The following is an 18,206-nucleotide window of genomic DNA, read 5'->3' as shown; positions in this document are numbered from 1 at the left end:
ACTAGGATAATTACAAAAGCATGTTTAATTTAGTCACCTGTATGTCGATTGTGTATAGATGGTAATTCAAAATGGTAGTTTTGGAGGTAGACGGTGAGAGGTAGCATTGGATTTCTGATTTCGTCGATGATAAGCACTACCTTCAGTTGTTCCTAAGAGGCGACCCCCCCTCCCCCCAAACCATTCACTTCCAAATCCTTTACTTTCACATGTTTTTAATTGATACACTAATTATGGCACAGTCTAGGATTATGGTGCATATCATTTAATTGTTAAATATCAATTAATATAGAAACTAGGTTATCCTTAGCTCATGTTCCTTTCTTTTAATTTTGTACCTCGCAAGAGTGAGCAATACTAAGGCCCCGGGTTCGATTTCCGGCGGGGTCATGGATTTTCTCTGCCTCGTGATGACTGGGTGTTGTGTGATGTCCTTAGGTTAGTTAGGTTTAAGTAGTTCTAAGTTCTAGGGGACTGATGACCATAGATGTTAAGTCCCATAGTGCTCAGAGCCATTTGAACCAATACTGAGGTCCAGAATATGTGTGGTTCTTTCCTTTCATGCTCTTTTACATATTTTTAAGGGTTGGGGACACTGCTCCTAAAGTGTGAGGTGTCAGTGTTGTACATTGATCCACAGTGTAACTCGAGAAGAAAGGCTGCGCAAACGGTATGTGAGCAGTCTCAGCAGAGGGTTGAGATGGAGGGAGAGAATACCTGAGCGGTTAGCTGATGTGCAGCGCGAGGCCAGAGACATTGTCTGAGTGCCAAGGTGACATAAAACGCGGCCACAACAACTTCCATTGTTGATCAGGAGGCGTGGCATACAGAGGCGAGAGACCCTCTCACAGATATGTGCCACACCAGATATGCTGGCGGCGCCACTGCCCCCCACAGGGGACAGACATGTGCCAGCACTGTGGGTCTGCTGTTCTCCCCAGGGGAGGCAGACAACAGGGGTCGATGTGACACACTCTAGTGTAGGCCACCTCTAGCAGCCAACGCACCTCACCAGCCAGTTGATATTGCCCTTGGGCAGGGCGCGAGGCACAGTCCATCAACCTGCTGTTGTCCAGCTCATAGAAGAGGACTGAACTGAAACAATGAATGCCAATACAGCGGAGCCAAACAAGGTACACCTTGTTACCCGACTGCTATGCATAACTAATAGCACATCACACAGAGAATGCTCACATTGTTACGTGGTGCAGATGACAGTAACCAATGCAGTAGTGGGCCACCTGTTCCACAATGTCTTGACATCAGAGAGCTGCCTAATGTCCCCCTGATGAGAGTCTGAGCGGTTGACAGTTGCATCGCTCCTAATGCTCTCCAGCAGGCATGGTACATGTGACTGTGCACCATCTGGAATATCCTTTCCCTCCCTTGCCACACTACAATCAAGACACTGTGTGTGACAAATGCTTTGTTTTGAGATATACATGTGGAACTTCCTTTACATTACAGTCGTTATGACAGGCATCTGACTGGCGTGACGACGAAAACACAACCCAATTGCAACTCGTGTGTATTTATGCACATCTGTATGTTCTATAATGGCATATTTTTATTGTATTGTGTTTTCCAGTATGTCTAAGTAACCACATCAGCATTTTTCTCATTGCAACAAGACACTCTTCATGTGCATTTTATCTCTTTCTGCTTGTATGTAATTAAAATATTTATTAGGCATATGTGGTGGGGATATAATCAGTTCACTATTTTTTGCTGATAAACACTTTGATTGCTTTGATAGGTAAGTACAGTTCTACGCTGGATATCTTTAGCACATTCATACTAGTAATTTGTTCTCAGTTACAGAAAGTTTACACATCATTTGATGAACACTACTATTTCCTCTTTTTCGCCTTGTAAGCTATGCATTATTATTTTATTCATGTAATGTTTAAACTTTTCTATGTGCATATTCATGTAATGTTTAAACTTTTCTATGTGCATATTCTATATGAAAGACATTGATAATCAATTATTTTATGAATATGATCACCTTTGCTATTTTTGTTATATGATCCTATAGATGACAGCTCCACCATTCTAGAAATCCATTTATGATGATCTATTCGTCTATGTATATCATCCTCTGTTCACACGGAGCTAGGTTGCTTTCGACCACTACGCAATTTACTCTGATCAGCCAGAACATTATGACCATTGAACTACTATCAATACAAACCCACCCAGGCGGTAGTAACGTCACTTGACGAGGAATGACTGCTATCGAGACACACACACGGTGCATGAGTGTGCTGTCTATGACTAGAATGGGGAAGACCGCGATCTGTTGAGTTTGACCAAGGACAGATTTTTATTGCCTGGAGCCTTAGCACAAGCATTTCATAAAGTGTATAACTTGTCAGGTGTTCGAGGAGTGTTGTGGTGATTGTCTTCAATGCGTGGCAAAACCAAAATGAAACCATGTCCAGATATCATGGGGTTGAGTGGCCATCCTTCATTAGAGATGTTGGATGTCATAAGCAGCACAGACTGGTAAAACGGGACAAGAGGTGGACTGTGGCAGAAATAACTTCAGACTTTAATGCTGAGCAGAGTATAAGTGTGTCCGAACACACAGCGCTCTGAACACTCCTAAGGACTGGCCTTCACAGTCGACAACCTGTGCATGTGCTAATATTAACACCACGAAATTACAACAATGACTGAAATGAGCAAGTGACCTTCAGCAACGGATGTTTGTACAGTGGCAGAGCATTGCATAGTCTCATGGATCCTGATACTTTCTTCATCACGCCAATGGGAGGGCGCAAATCTGTCATCTTCCATGGAAACAGCACCTTGACACCCGTACTGCATGACAGAGGCAATCTGGCAGCAGCTCCATTATGCTCTGGGGAACATTCACTTGTGCACCCATGGGTCCAGTGGGACCTGTGCAAGGCACCATGACAGCCAAGGATTATCGTATACTGGTTGCAAACCTTGTACACCCCTTTATGACGATCATGTTTCCCAACGACAGTGGCATTTTTCAACAAAATAATGCACCATTTCACAAGACCAGGAGTGTGATGGGATGGTCTGAGGAACACAGTACCGAGTTTCACATGATGTCCTGACTCCCCAACCAGCCAGGACTGAACCCAATTGAACTCTTCTGGAATGTGATTGAATGTGGCATCAGAGCTCATCGCCCCCTCCTCAGAATATATGGGAATTAAGAGCCTCCTTCTGTGCTCAGATGTGGTGCCAGCTACCTCCAGCGACCTAACGAGGCCTCTTTGCTTCTGTGCCACGAGGCATCGCCACTGTCAGCCACGCCGAAGGCCGACATACCAACTATTAGGTAAGTCAATGATAATTAATTGAAACCCTTAGCTGCCGACAGGTGTTGTTGACATACCTTGGTGGGGACAGCTGAAAATGTCTGCCCCGACCGGGACTCGAACCCGGGATCTCCTGCTTACATGGCAGACGCTCTATCCATCTTTGTTAAACAGTCACACTCACCAGAATCCTTTCCCATCATCATTTTTGGAGAGGGACTTTCACTCATTAATGTAATGAATAAGTTATGTGAGACGCTAGTCACCCTACATAGGATTTATATCAGGGTCATTATAAAATTGTGTACACACTTGTGCAGATTCAGTATAAACGCACTTCAGTATGATTTGCATAACATCGTGATTCTGCCCTCTAGCTTGCCTATCACTTAAGGGTCCCATGACAGCAAACACACGGTTAGTTTCTAATAGTTATCTCTCCACATAGCTCCTCAGTGACTCTTAAGTGTTTTAGATGCAAGACGTCTTCGCGTTCTGAGTTGTGAAACTTCTCGTGTATAAGGCAGGTTGAATGTAATTTTTAATATCATTCATTATTACGGTGTCTGTGCTTATATAGTCTCTGTATCTTACATTACAATCAGTCTGTGATTTTGTAAACATTGTTTCCTAAATTGTACCTCATTGATGTTCCTCATTAAATATTATTATTTTTCTCCAGCTACAATTTTGCATTTTGTGTTATGCTAATGCAAAAATTTCAACTTCATTTAATTTTTTTATCTTAAGTACTAATTCAGCCTGATGGAGGTTAAAATGTAGTATTATATTTCAGTAAGTAAAACTGGCAGCACTAATTATATAAGGGGTCAAAACATAAAAAGACTACTTTCATCAAATGAAGGAAAACGACACAATGAATTAATTAATAATTACATGATAACACCTCACGAGGGCAGAACTACACGACCATATTACTGTTGTATATGTTGTTGTTGTTGTGTTCTTCAGTCCTGAGACTGGTTTGACGCAGCTCTCCATGCTGCTCTATCCTGTGCAAGCTTCTTCATCTCCAAGTACCTACTGCAACCTACATCCTTCTGAATCTGCTAAGTGTATTCATCTCGTGGTCTCCCCCTACGATTTTTACCCTCCACGCTGCCCTCCAGTACTAAATTGGTGATCCCTTGATGCCTCAGAACATGTCCTACCAATCGATCCCTTCTTCTAGTCAAGTTGTGCCACAAACTCCTCTTCTCCCCAATTCTATTCAATACCTCCTTATTAATTATGTGATCTACCCATCTAACCTTCAGCATTCTTCTGTAGTACCGCATTTCGAAAGCTTCTATTCTGTTCTTGTCCAAACTATTTATCGTCCATGTTTCACTTCCATACATGACTACACTCCATACAAATACTTTCAGAAACGACTTCCTGACACTTAAATCAACACTCGATGTTAACAAATTTCTCTTCTTCAGAAACGCTATTTTGCTCCCCAAATAGCAAAACTCCTTTACTACTTTAAGTGTCTCATTTCCTAATCTAATACGCTTAGCATATATGTATATACTGTAATGGAATTTACTGTCAAAATTAATTACTTGAGATTTAAAGGACGCTTTTAGTATTCCAATATAAATTTTACAGAATTCTTTAAGCTGATTTTTATCTAGTATTGTATAATTGAGTTGTGTTGCTGTTCTTGCCGGGTTGGCATATTTTTAATGGAATCAGTCAGTGGAAGCTGTTTTATACAGGGGTGTTCGGCCCTGTAAGGAATCGGAGGTTTACTGGTACTCAAGAGTTGGTCGAACAAGCGAACAAATGTTTTGTCAACCAGGTCTTTCACGTACGAATTACATTTTTTCGAGATTCTTCTAATTAGTCTCAGCCTGGCACCTGATTTTCCTACAATTTGTCTTATGTGGTCATGCCACTTTTGGTCGCTTCGAATGACTATTTCTCGGTATTTAACTGTAGTTCCTGTTTCCATTTTATTTTTTATCAATAGTGTAATCGTGAGCAGTGGATACCTTCGCCTATGTATGTGTAATACGTTACATTTACATGTGTTTCCAGTCCCTGCACCAGTTACCGGTGCTCTGCTGGTATTCCTGCCATTCGTTACAGTCTCCCGACATTGTTACATTTTTATAGACAACGGCATCATCGGCGAACGGCCTTTTGGAGCTTTCGATGTTATCCACTAGATTATTTATATATACTATAAGCAATAAAGGTCTTCCCTGGAACGCTCAAGAAATGAATCCTACATCTGCCGATTTCTTTCCATTAACAGCTGCATATTGAGTTCTATCTGCAAGGAAGTCCTGAAACCAGTCACAAATCTGGTCCGGTACTCAGTAAGCTAGTTTTTGTTTTTCACCCAACGACAGTGCGGGACTGTATGTAAAGTTTTTCTGAAGCTAAGGAACACAGCAGCAAATTGGACATCGACGTCTTCTATACCATGGATCTCATGGACGAACCAGAGCGACCTCAGTTTCGCAAAATCTGTTTTTCCGGAATCCATGTTGACTTTTATGGCAGAGATTTTTGCTCTCATAACTTCATAAAACGTGAGCATAAAACAAGTTCCACAATTCTAGAACATTTTGAAGTTAGCGGTATAGGCCTTTATTTAAGTGCACCCTTCTTCAAAACGGGAATGGCGTGCTTATTCCCAGTCGCTAAGAACCTTTCGTTGCTTGAGTGACCTACGATAAAGTACTGCTAGAGAGGGAGCAAACTGATTCGCATAATCTCTGTAGGATCTTACACATATATCGCCTGAACCAGATCCCCTTCTATTATTAAGCGAATGTAGATGTTTTTCTACTCTGAAATCTTTATCTCAATGTCTGCCATTTCGGCGTTTGTGCGGTGACTGAAAGGGAGGAACCGTATAACAGTTTCTCGCAGTCAGTCAGTTACGTAATATACAATTCAGTATTTCGGCCTTCTCTCTGTCATCTTAGGATTCTATGCCAGTGTGATTACTCAGCGTCCGAACAGACGATTTCACTCCGTTTGCTGACCTTACATAAGACCACAACTTGATAGGTTGGTAGCTGTACTTTTGTTATGGTGTGTGGTGGTGAGTAAGCCAGTAATTTTACAAGATGTCTGCGTGTATAGTGGTGTACATACGTATGTATAAAAATGTATGCAGTGTGAGTGTATAAGCACATAATGAATGTGATTTTATTATTTTGCTGTGTAACTAATCTGAAACCATGTACTATATATTCTAATTACATTGAAACATGCCTCGAATCATTGCATTCGTACAGTAGTAGAGTTTTTAGGAGTTTCTCTGACTCACCAGGTAATGGATATGAGATTTCACCACCAGAGCAACAAGTACCAACCGATTCTCCCTTCTATTTTAATGCACTGTGGTGCCTACGTAGATTTTTAAACCAGCCCTCTACGAGGTGCATTCAAGTTCTAAGGCCTCCGATTTTTTTTCTAATTAACTACTCATCCGAAATCGATGAAACTGACGTTACTTCTCGATGTAATCGCCCTGCAGACGCACACATTTTTCACAACGCTGACGCCATGATTCCATGGCAGCGGCGAAGGCTTCTGTAGGAGTCTGTTTTGACCACTGGAAAATCGCTGAGGCAATAGCAGCACGGCTGGTGAATGTGCGGCCACAGAGAGCGTCTTTCATTGTTGGAAAAAGCCAAAAGTCACTAGGAGCCAGGTCAGGTGAGTAGGGAGCATGAGGAATCACTTCAAAGTTGTTATCACGAAGAAACTGTTGCGTAACGTTTGCTCGATGTGCGGGTGCGTTGTCTTGGTGAAACAGCACACGCGCAGCTCTTCCCGGACGTTTTTGTTGCAGTGCAGGAAGCAATTTGTTCTTCAAAACATTTTCGTACGGTGCACCTGTTACCGTAGTGCCCTTTGGAACGCAATTGGTAAGGATTACGCCCTCGCTGTCCCAGAACATGGACACCATCATGTTTTCAGCACTGGCGGTTACCCGAAATTTATTTGGTGGTGGTGAATCTGTGTGCTTCCATTGCGCTGACTGATGCTTTGTTTCTGGATTGAAAAATGGCATCCACGTCTCATCCATCGTCACAACCCACGAAAAGAAAGTCCCATTCATGCTGTCGTTGCGCGTCAACATTGCTTGGCAACATGGCACACAGGCAGCCATGAGGTCGTCCGTCAGCATTCGTGGCACCCACCTGGATGACACTTTTCGCATTTTCAGGTCGTCATGCAGGATTGTGTGCACAGAACCCACAGAAATACCAACTCTGGAGGCGATCTGTTCAACAGTCATTCGGTGATCGCCCAGAACAATTCTCTCCACTTTCTCGATCATGTCGTCAGACCGGCTTGTGCGAGCCCGAGGTTGTTTCGGTTTGTCACACGATGTTCTGCCTTCATTAAACTGTCGCACCCACGAACGCACTTTCGACACATCCATAACTCCATCACCACATGTCTCCTTCAACTGTCGATGAATTTCAATTGGTTTCACACCACGCAAATTCAGAAAACGAATGATTGCACGCTGTTCAAGTAAGGAAAACGTCGCTATTTTAAGTATTTAAAACAGTTCTCATTCTCGCCGCTGGCGGTAAAATTCCATCTGCTTACGGTGCTGCCATCTCTGGGACGTATTGACAATGAACGCGGCCTCATTTTAAAACAATGCGCATGTTTCTATCTCTTTCCAGTCCGGAGAAAAAAAATCTGAGGCCTTAGAACTTGAATGCACCTCGTATGATGACTAATTTATGATTAACCTAGTCAATTAACAGATCATAATCAAATGCTGCCTTACCAAGGGCCTCTCACGTTCCCCATATAAAGGTACGACTCTCTGTCATCCAGCCTTTACATGGCGCCATCGTTGTGAATCTTCAAGCGTCTTGTAAGCTGTAATACACGCGTGACGCTCAGCGTCAAAAATGCGACGGGCCTGTGACTGTTCTGATGTCTCTGTACCTCTGAAGAACGCCCTACGTTCTGCATCCAAGTTCCGGTTGACGTGAGATTGCTCTGAGGTTTGCTGGATTCGAGTAGCTTTCGCAGCTTGAGCTCTCTTAGAACTATGCGCTAAATCAGATTTACCTGGCGAGGCTTATAGTAAAAGTTTTAAATATTATCGTCCAATTTTATTGTTTTATCTCCACCAGTACATTACAGGTATACCAGGTGGTGTATAAATTCAATATCACAAACCACACGCGCAATAACATTGGATTTGCACTGTCGCGGAATAATCTACGAACACTAAGAATCCTTAACCATCGCGCCAACGTCGTCTGCATGCCTCTCACGTGTACCATGGTTTAAAATGTTAATAATACTCAAAAATATACAATATTCTAAAGTAGTCTATGGTCTCCCTCGGGGCTCGAGTTAACTCCACACCAAATACCATCGGAATCGGTTCAGCGGTAGGGTCATTGAAAACACAACAAAGTGAATTAATTTCGTAATTAGTAATTCTGGTATTGAAATGAAATGATCGTATGGCATTGTTGGCCGGGAGGCCCCATGCGGGGAAGTTCGGCCGCCGTATTGCAAGTCCTTTTAAGTTGACGCCACTTCGGCGACTTGCGCGTCAATGATGATGAAATGATGATGAACACACAACACCCAGTCATCACGAGGCAGAGAAAATCCCTGACCCCGCCTGGAATCGAACCCGGGACCCCGTGCGCAGGAAGCGAGAACGCTACCGCAAGACCACGAGCTGCGGGCATTCTGGTATTAATATGGAAGTTGGATTAAACACGTTGAGAATTGAATAAGCATTTATTAATTACCTTGAATCATATTATGTATAACATATGAACCAATAAAAGCATTTTTACAAATATGACAAAGTTCAAAAGCCAAAGAATAATTAGAATTTTCAAAGAGTAAATATTTTTCCTCAGCTATCGTAATATTCTTCAAATCAATAAATATCTTGTACTATACACTATGTAAAGTAGCCTAGCTTCTTCATCAGGGTTCAAGCTGCCTCATGCCAAAATTTCATGGATATCGCTTCAGCTGATTAGTAGTGAAAACGTAACAGACAGACTTTCTTTCGCATTTATAATACGGAGTGCTCAAAAAGTCTCTCCGCTATGCCGTATGATTGTTAGCCGCGCGTGCTGTGTGCAGCAGTGAATATACCGATATGAAACTCACTGCAGTATCGCTGTGCGTTTACTGTTTCGTTGAGAACTATGGAACCCACAATCCGACGTCTAGAAATCACAATTCAAACTCCTATTTTCACAGAATGAAGTGGTTCCTCATGAATATACAATGGATTTGCAGTACTCCACATCCGAGAATTTTGCGAGTTCATGTATCCCGATAAATGAAACCACGCCTCATCAGTGAAAAACGTTTCATTAAAAATATCCCTTCCACTTTGCTGAACGAAATTTTTTAACCATTGACAATAATGCAGTTTCTTGCCATGATCAGTATTTTTCAGTTCTTGCACGACTGTTACTTTGTATGGGAAAAGGTTCTAATTTTTTCCTTACAGCTGTGTGGGCCGTTCCGACACTAACATCGATTTCCTGGGCGAGTTTTCTTACTGACTTGTTCGGACTCATGGACATTTTATCGGAAATATCGAGTAGTTTATCCTCAGACAAAACGCTACGACAACCACTTCTCGGTGCATCTGTCACTGAACCCGTACTTCGACATTTGTTAATCAAATCTCGCACAGTATCGCGATGTGGGAGTGTTGTCTCTGGGAAAACTGAATTAAATGTTTGCGAACTGAAACTGTGTATTTACCGCCAGCTTTGGACACTTGTTCGACTAAAAACACACGTTCTTCAATGGTTAGCATTTTAATACTAACTAAAAAGGAAACAAACGAACAAAGGAAGTCAATTTAAACGTTCACGTCAACACGTAAAGAATCACACAAACGATACTACTGACGCTGGGTGAGATAAACGAAACAGTGGTATGTTGGGAGAGTCCACTTGCTGCACCTAGGCAGGCGAACAATCAAACGGCACTCGCGGCTAACAATCATACGGCACTGCGGAGAGACTTTTTGAACACCCGATATCAGTGTGGAGGTATCGATTGACATAGCTTAACCATGTTGAGGATTGTGTTAACATCGTATTCTAGCTGCTACCCACGGCCGTGTATGGCTTTATTGGTCGAGAGACACCGACTGGAATGTTCGGGAGCTAGCTGCAAGTCTTTTTTATCTGACGCCACTTCGGTGACTTAGACGTTGATGATGATAAAATGATGATGAGGCCAACGCACACATCCGAATAAGGACAGAAAAAGAAAACAGACCCGGACGGAAATTGGAGCCAGGTAGTTATAATCGTGAAACAGCAACGCTAACCGCATGACCACGAGCAGGTAACACACAGCTAAACGCAACGAAGAAATTTTATGGGAATCATTACCTTCAGCGGCTAAAATGTAACAGATTTGTGACTGATATTAGTATGGAAGTGTGGACTTAGCGCGTAGGGGATTGTATGAACCTTATAGTCGTTACGTTCAATCGTAAATGTAGATAGCATGAAACAATAAAAGCATTTTCAGAAGAACAGAAAAGTTCAAAAGTCAAAGTGTAAATAGCACTTTCGAAGAGTAATTATTGTTCCATATTTCTCGCTATGTTCTTCAAATCAATGAATTTGTTGTACTACACACTTTCTAAAGAAGCATATGTTGTTCTCGGCCTTCTACCCATCTCCATATCAAATTTTATCAAAATGGGATCAGCAGTTTAGTCGTGAAAGCATGAAAGACATAGTCACTTTCGCATTTGTAATATTAGTACGGGTTTAGTCACATATTTTACTTTCAGATTCATTCAAAGCTTCTCTCATTGCTCCCTTTTGCTCATTTTCGCTTCGTTCATCTTCTGTTTCTCAGCTACTCTATTCCCGTGTTGGGCAGCGAATTATGTTATGGTTTCTTGTGCAGAGTTGACGCTAAGCACAAATTATAAGATGGCTGCACATTGCTCGCCACACGTTTATGGCCAAATTACGACATAATTACTTTAGATGGGCCTCACGCTTTGAAACAAGTTACGTGGTAACAAATTTATAGGGTAGAGAACACATTCCCAAGATACCATACATTTAATCGTACAGCAAACTTGGACTGCCTCTAGATGTGGGCTCTACTTGCAACAGACAGAGCCCGGCGTCATGGTGTCTGTTCTCACTAAAATCAGTTGTAAACGGACTAGGAATGAAACAGAACGGTCAATGTGTTCCAGTATCTGCTCACACTAAAAACAGTTGTAAGAGACTGAGGAATGTAGCAAACGTTTCCGACTGTGTCTGAGTCAAAAAAATCGTAGGATTCGATGGTTATTATATTTTAGCACTACTACTAGTGGTAATAGAAAGAAATATGCACGAAATTTTGGGAAAAGGAAGGCTCCAGAACAGCAACACCAATCAACAGTGCATTGAAATATAGTATCACCCACTTCAAGGCTGTATGGTAGCGTTTGTTATACTTTATTCTTCTTATGCTCTTCATATTTGGGTCTTTGCTTGCTACGGTGCACGTATCTCCCTTGGACTTCTTCGGCGTAGCGTTCCATCATTTCTGTATTTGTAAGATAATTTGCTGTAGCTGATTGCTCCATTTGCCTCTCCTGGTATCAGTTTGGTTGTTTAGGTTAAAACAATTGGTCCATTCCCAATGTCGTTGTGTCTTAATCTCACTAATCTGCACGATCATTCAAAGTCCTAAGAAATCTAATTTCATCTGCTTTGAGTTTACTTTCTCATCGTATGCAAACAACCCACGACTCACTTCCTTAGAGTAGTGTGAGGACATCCACCACTTCATAAAACTTCATTTGTGTTACTTTTGTGTCTTGTTTAGTAACCTGTTGCTTGTTACACGTATCTTCCCAAATTTTGCTACTTTCTTACCTGTATTTGTGAACAGGAAAACCTTCTGCAGCAAAGATTGTTTTTTATTTTTATATCACAATGACCGGTTTCGACAGAATCTTGCTGTCATCCTCGGATCTACACTGTCCCAAAAGTAACGCCATTACAAAGAAACTTTATCACTGGGTACAAACCCGCAAAACAGTGATAGCTAGTTACATGTTCCAAAAGTCATTTGAATGATTATTTTACCGAAATGATGTGGAACGCGCCAGTTTACAGGATATGTGTACATGATTAGCGTTGACATTAATGAACACATTAATTTTAGCCTTACTCATGAAACCACACTTAATATTTTTTCTTTTTTTTTACTGTATACCAGTTTTAAGTAGAAATTAGTCAGTGGAATAGAGATAGTTGACCTGCAGAAATGATTTTAAATGAGATTCAAAGCGTACTTAGCTACATGTCAGACATTTTGTGTTACTGGGCAGGTGATCAAAAATTTCTGTTACTGCATATTGAACTCCTTTATGAGTCTGCGATACCTATGACTACAGCCAATATAGGTAATTTTTCCCACTAGTGTTGTAGATTAGTCATCACTGTTCTTCTCGTGATGAATCATTTATCACGAATTTCATTAGCAAATATATATACTGTGACGGCGCATTTAAAATGCCTAGCTCCTTAAAGAGATACCTACATGACGTCCGTCGTAATCAAAATGAGTATCATCAGGAATGGGGAAGATATCAGAGAGACAGGATGCAAAGTGGTCAGCTTTTCTCTGATTGTCGGATATGGGAAGGTTGTCGTGGAGGAGTAGGTAGTGAGGTATGGGGTTATTGCCAGTGAGTCAATAAAATGCTTTCCAACGCTTGAAGGAATTAACGAGGAGGTAGCGTCGAGTCTAGTGCATGTCTAGTGCGAGTCCCAGCGTTTATTAGCATTTAGTAAGTTCCTGAGAGCTCTCTGTATTTATTGGTGATGCAAATGAGTATGTCCTGATTATAAGCGCTTAGGAAAGAGCAGTTTAGACGATGGGATTCTCTGAGAAGGAGTAATGCTTGTGGGGGGAGAGTGGGGCAATGAGGATATATGACTTTGGTAGGGATGTGGGTAGATATTCCGTCTGACAAGGTCTGCTGTAGGTAGGCTATGGTATGCGAGATTTCACCGGGTTGTTGGAAGGTTTTGGGGCGACTTCCTGACTGGATACCTATCGATGCCCAGTGATAGGTATTACATTTCACATGGGAGTAATCATGAATAACTATTGGATGGAATGTGAAATAGGGTGCATATGGATGGGGTTGTGTGTAGGAGATGAGGAGAACACGTAGGTGGTCACTTTGAGTTGGATCGAGGACTTCTGCACTAAGGTATCTACGGAAATTGGGAGGTGCGAGGTCGACATCTGGGGATGTGTTGCTTTCAGAATGGATGTTCTGTGGGACTGGGACAGAGTCACCTTGATGGGAGATGGTAAATTGACACCACCACCAGAGTTCAGCAGGGGATCTACTATGGATGTTGAGGTCAGTGGCAATAAAAAAGGTGGAAAAGTTATGATCCAAGTGGGTGAGGAAATCATAGGGCATGTGATTATCAGGTCGAATGTAGATTGTAGCACAGGTAACAGTCAGCATTTGAAAGAAAAGGCTAAGGATAAGGTGTTCAGTGGGAGTACTGTGTAAGTGTTGCGGCCGAGCATGCATAGTTTTATGCACACCAATTGCAATTCCACCTCTGGTGAGCGGAAGGGGATTATCTATATAAGAGAGTATACATGAATAGGGGTTTGTTCAAAGTTAGGGGGTGGATGTTGTGGTATAGGATAGTGTATTGCTGCCTCTATTGGGAGAGAGTATACATGAATAGGGGTTTGTTCATGGGTAGGGGGTGGATGTTGTGATATAGGATAGTGTATTGCTGCCATACTATGATGGGAACTTAGGAGTGTGTTGCGTGGCTGAGAGGGTGGAGAGGTTTACATGATGGTGCTGAGATGAGTGAAAACGAAGTAGGCTTAGTTTTGGGTGTTGTGGCTTGGTTGTTGAGGCGAAAAACAGAGTGAGCAACAAAGAAATTTGCTGTAGGGTATGCATTCATTGGAAGGAGTGGATATATTGGAAGACAGTGATGAGGAATCTGATGATGTCTTCAACAGTGGGAGTTGGGCTGAGTGAGTTATGAGGATGAATAGTATGATCAGTAGGATGGACAGATACTGTTAATTTCAGTTTGAAGGGTGAGGGTTTAGCCTTGGCGGAGTAGGTAGGCTGGGTGTCATTACTATTGTTGCAGGTGTGAGGGGAGGTGAGGTGAGGTTGGAAAAGTGTTTAAATAAGTGGGTTTCTTTGTAGTGAGGTAAGTTCTGGTGATTTTTAGAATTGAGAGTGAGGTGATCATTATAAACAAGGCAGTTTGGCATCAGTTGGACCGGAGAGGGGCATTTAGAGGATTCGACCTTATGCCGGCAGTTGTAATTATTCCATGAGGAGGTGAGCGATTGAGGCGGTTACATACCTTTGATAAATTCCTATTAACCTACATACCTGCCACCATACAATGAGAACATTTTCCATTCACAGGAAACAACCCCACATTGGCCTGACAAACTGTGCAGATAAGCAGCCTATGGGAGTGTGGGATTATTACATACACAGGAAACAGGAGGCAAATGTGTGCACATGTCAATACTTCACAATCTTAGACACATACAATGGAGAATCATTACTTGACATTCATACAGAAACTACACTATATAATCATCACACCATGGGATCCAAAATATACCATATGATGCACCAAGTATTTCATATCTTCATTGATACTAACTTAAGGTATATACTTCCAGCTCTAGTGTGAATGGTCGGAAACACATTATACACTAGTACAGTATACCATGACTTGTACTCCATAGCATGGAGGCAGCACCAACCAAATAGAAGTCTCCACTTCCAGTTTTCATCTGTTGCTATTCTTTTTGTGCATAGACTGGAAGGGGCCTCACCCCAGTGTTTTGCATCCATATTGTTAATCTATGTAGTTTGCATGTGCCATCGAGACTTTCTTCTGTGTGTGTATATCAACTCGCAACGTGTCATACTTTCTTGTCGCTGTCACTGTAGTTTTCAGCTGTCTTCCCATATTTCCAGCCACTGCCACCACCACTACAGCAGCAGTCATCCCTCTGCCTCCTTCATCATCGTCGCTGCCTCCATCATTGCCGCCGCCGTCGCCACCGCCATCGCCGCTTTCTACTCGCCGCCGCAGCCTCCATCTCCACCGTGGACACCAACGTCGCCATCTTCATCGTCTATCGTCTCATCACATCAGAAGTCACTGCTGTCAAACCTCACCATCCTGGCGATACTCCACTGCTAGTAATTATCAACGAAATTCTGTCCCAATCCCTTTGAGCCACAATGGGAACCCCAGCCACCTCTGTCATTTAGACCACCCTCTCCTCTGCTCCCACTATCACTAAGCAGATCACTTCATCTGGTTTGCAGCCCGATGTCCACCCTCCCCTTTCAACAGAATGGTTCCCATCTGCAGTCACTTCCTTTACTTGCCTGGCGTTACCACGACCTCTTCCGCACCTATACCTCTCCTCTATTCCCTCACCAACCACCTCCCCTGCAATTCCAGCAAAAATAACAACTCGTCGAGCTACTGTCATAACATGAGGAACCACATTACAATAAACATGTGACCAAACCTACTGGAACCTACTACAAGGATGGGCTCCACATCACATCCCACCTCCTCCAATTCCTCCATCGCCACCCCATTCCACAACCACAAGAAAACCACAGAAACATCTAATGCAGAACCCACTACTAGTATCGTAAACAAAAAAATACAAACAACTTCTGTAAAGCTTGGAAGGTAGGAGACGAGGTACTGGCAGAAGTAAAGCTTTGAGGACGGGGCATGAGTCGTGCTTGGGCAGCTCACTTGGTAGAGCACTTGCCTGCGAAAGGCAAAGGTCCCGAGTTCGAGTCTCAGTCTGGCACACAGTTTTAACCTGCCAGGAAGTTTCAACTTCTGACCCTACCAAACAGATGGACATTGCTCCCCCTCCACCCCCTCCCCCTGCAACTTCTCCACCAGCTTTTTCCACTTTCCTTCTTTCCAATCTTGACCCCAAGTTCCTAAGTGCCAAATACCCTGCTCTAGAAATCCTAAAATACGTCCCATTGCTCAAACCATCCCACATAAAGGCTCTGTTCTCATCAAATCCACGAATCTCCACTCCCATTCCGACTTCTTATTCAAAATCACTTGTGTTACCTTTGGCACTTATGCTTCCCTCACTCCCTTGAGCACCACCTCCACACAAAACAACCTTAGCATCCTCGCTGCCATCCCCCCCCCCCCCCCCCCGAAACCTTCATTGCCATGATAAATAAGACTGCCCTTAAGTTCATGCCATAAAGGGTGTTTTCCTAACTCGATTCCAATTCTGCCTTAGACATCCATATAACGACCACCTCACTCCTGATTGAAATGTACCCTTCACCTATCCTTATTGTGAAGACTTCCACTTCCTCAAACAACATCCTAACTTCAATTCCCTCCCACCTACAACACCTGTAATGATTCCCAGCCTACCAACTCCACCAAGTGCAAGGCTAAACCATCACACATCAAGCCAAGAGTAACAGTAGCCATCCATCCTATTGCTAATCCCATCCATCCCAAAAACTTACTCCACCAAATTCTCTCTGATGAAGATATCATCAAATTTCTCATCAGTATTCCCTAAAGTATCCACCCCTTCCAAGGATCTTATACCCCACAACAAATTTCTCTTGCTACCCATTGTGTTTTCCACCTCAGTACCCAGGCCACTTACTCCTGAAACCAAATTCACTTCAATTCCATCCAACTCAACACAATCGTATATACCTCTCCATCCCCTCACCAACATAGCCCACTCCTAAGCTCCCATTATGGAGCCACAGCAACACAGGACCATATCCTACAAAATCTACTCCCTAACGACGAACAAGCCCCTTTTCATGCATACCCTGTCCCAACACAATCTTGATACCTTCATCCTTAATGAAATATTCCTCCAACCTTACCACACCATCCAAGTTTCTCTCTATATTTTCACCATTCAGGTAATCCCATTCCCCTGGACAGAGGTGGAGTTGCAGTCAGTCACCACAAAAACGTCCTTGCTTGGCCACAACTCTTACTTAAAATCCAACCAAATCCCTTATCCTTAGCCTCTCCTTCCAAACACTATCTGTTATCTGTGCTGCTATCTACATCTGCCCTAATAATCCCATCCCCTATGATTTCCTCATCCACATCGACCACACTATTTCTGTTGCTGAACACTGGTGGTGGAATCATTTACAGACACCCTTCAAGCTGACATTGCACCCTCCCATAGCACAGCCATCCTGAAAGCAACACCACTCCAGGCATTGTCCTCCCATCTCCCAACCTCATTGGATGCCTCACTGCAGAAGTCATTGATAATACTGAATGTGACCACCTAGCTGTTCTCCTCATCATCCCCTAAATACTCTCTCATCCACAGGCACCCAAACCCACTCTCCCTCCAAAGTTTATGCATGATTACTCTTGTGCCGTCAGGGAACATACCCAGACTGGAAGCCCCTCCTAACAGTCTAGCAACCCAATGATATCTCCCATGCCACAGACTTTCTGCAACAGACTTGTTCGATGCAGTCTCCACCCACGTCCCTACCAAGGTCATATATATTCATTGCCCCACTCTCTGTCCACAAGCCCTACTCCTTCTCCAAGAATCCTGTCAACTACAGTGCAACTTCCTAAGGAATCGCTACTGAGAGGTATTCATTATCCACTGAAAAATAGGAGAAATATCAGGAACTTATGCCCATTTCGTTTTCACCAATCTCAGCAACCTCATTTAAACCTCTCCACCACCCCCCAACCACACAACCCACTCCCAAGCTTCCATCATGGTGTGACAGCAATACAGGATTCTGTACCACAACATCCACTTCTTCCCCATGAACAAACCCTTTTTCAT

The sequence above is a fragment of the Schistocerca cancellata genome, chromosome 3, assembly GCF_023864275.1.
Source record: "Schistocerca cancellata isolate TAMUIC-IGC-003103 chromosome 3, iqSchCanc2.1, whole genome shotgun sequence".
Taxonomy (NCBI): Eukaryota; Metazoa; Arthropoda; class Insecta; order Orthoptera; family Acrididae; genus Schistocerca; species Schistocerca cancellata.
The sequence above is the reverse complement of the archived record's forward strand: the minus strand, read 5'-3'. Positions refer to the sequence as shown.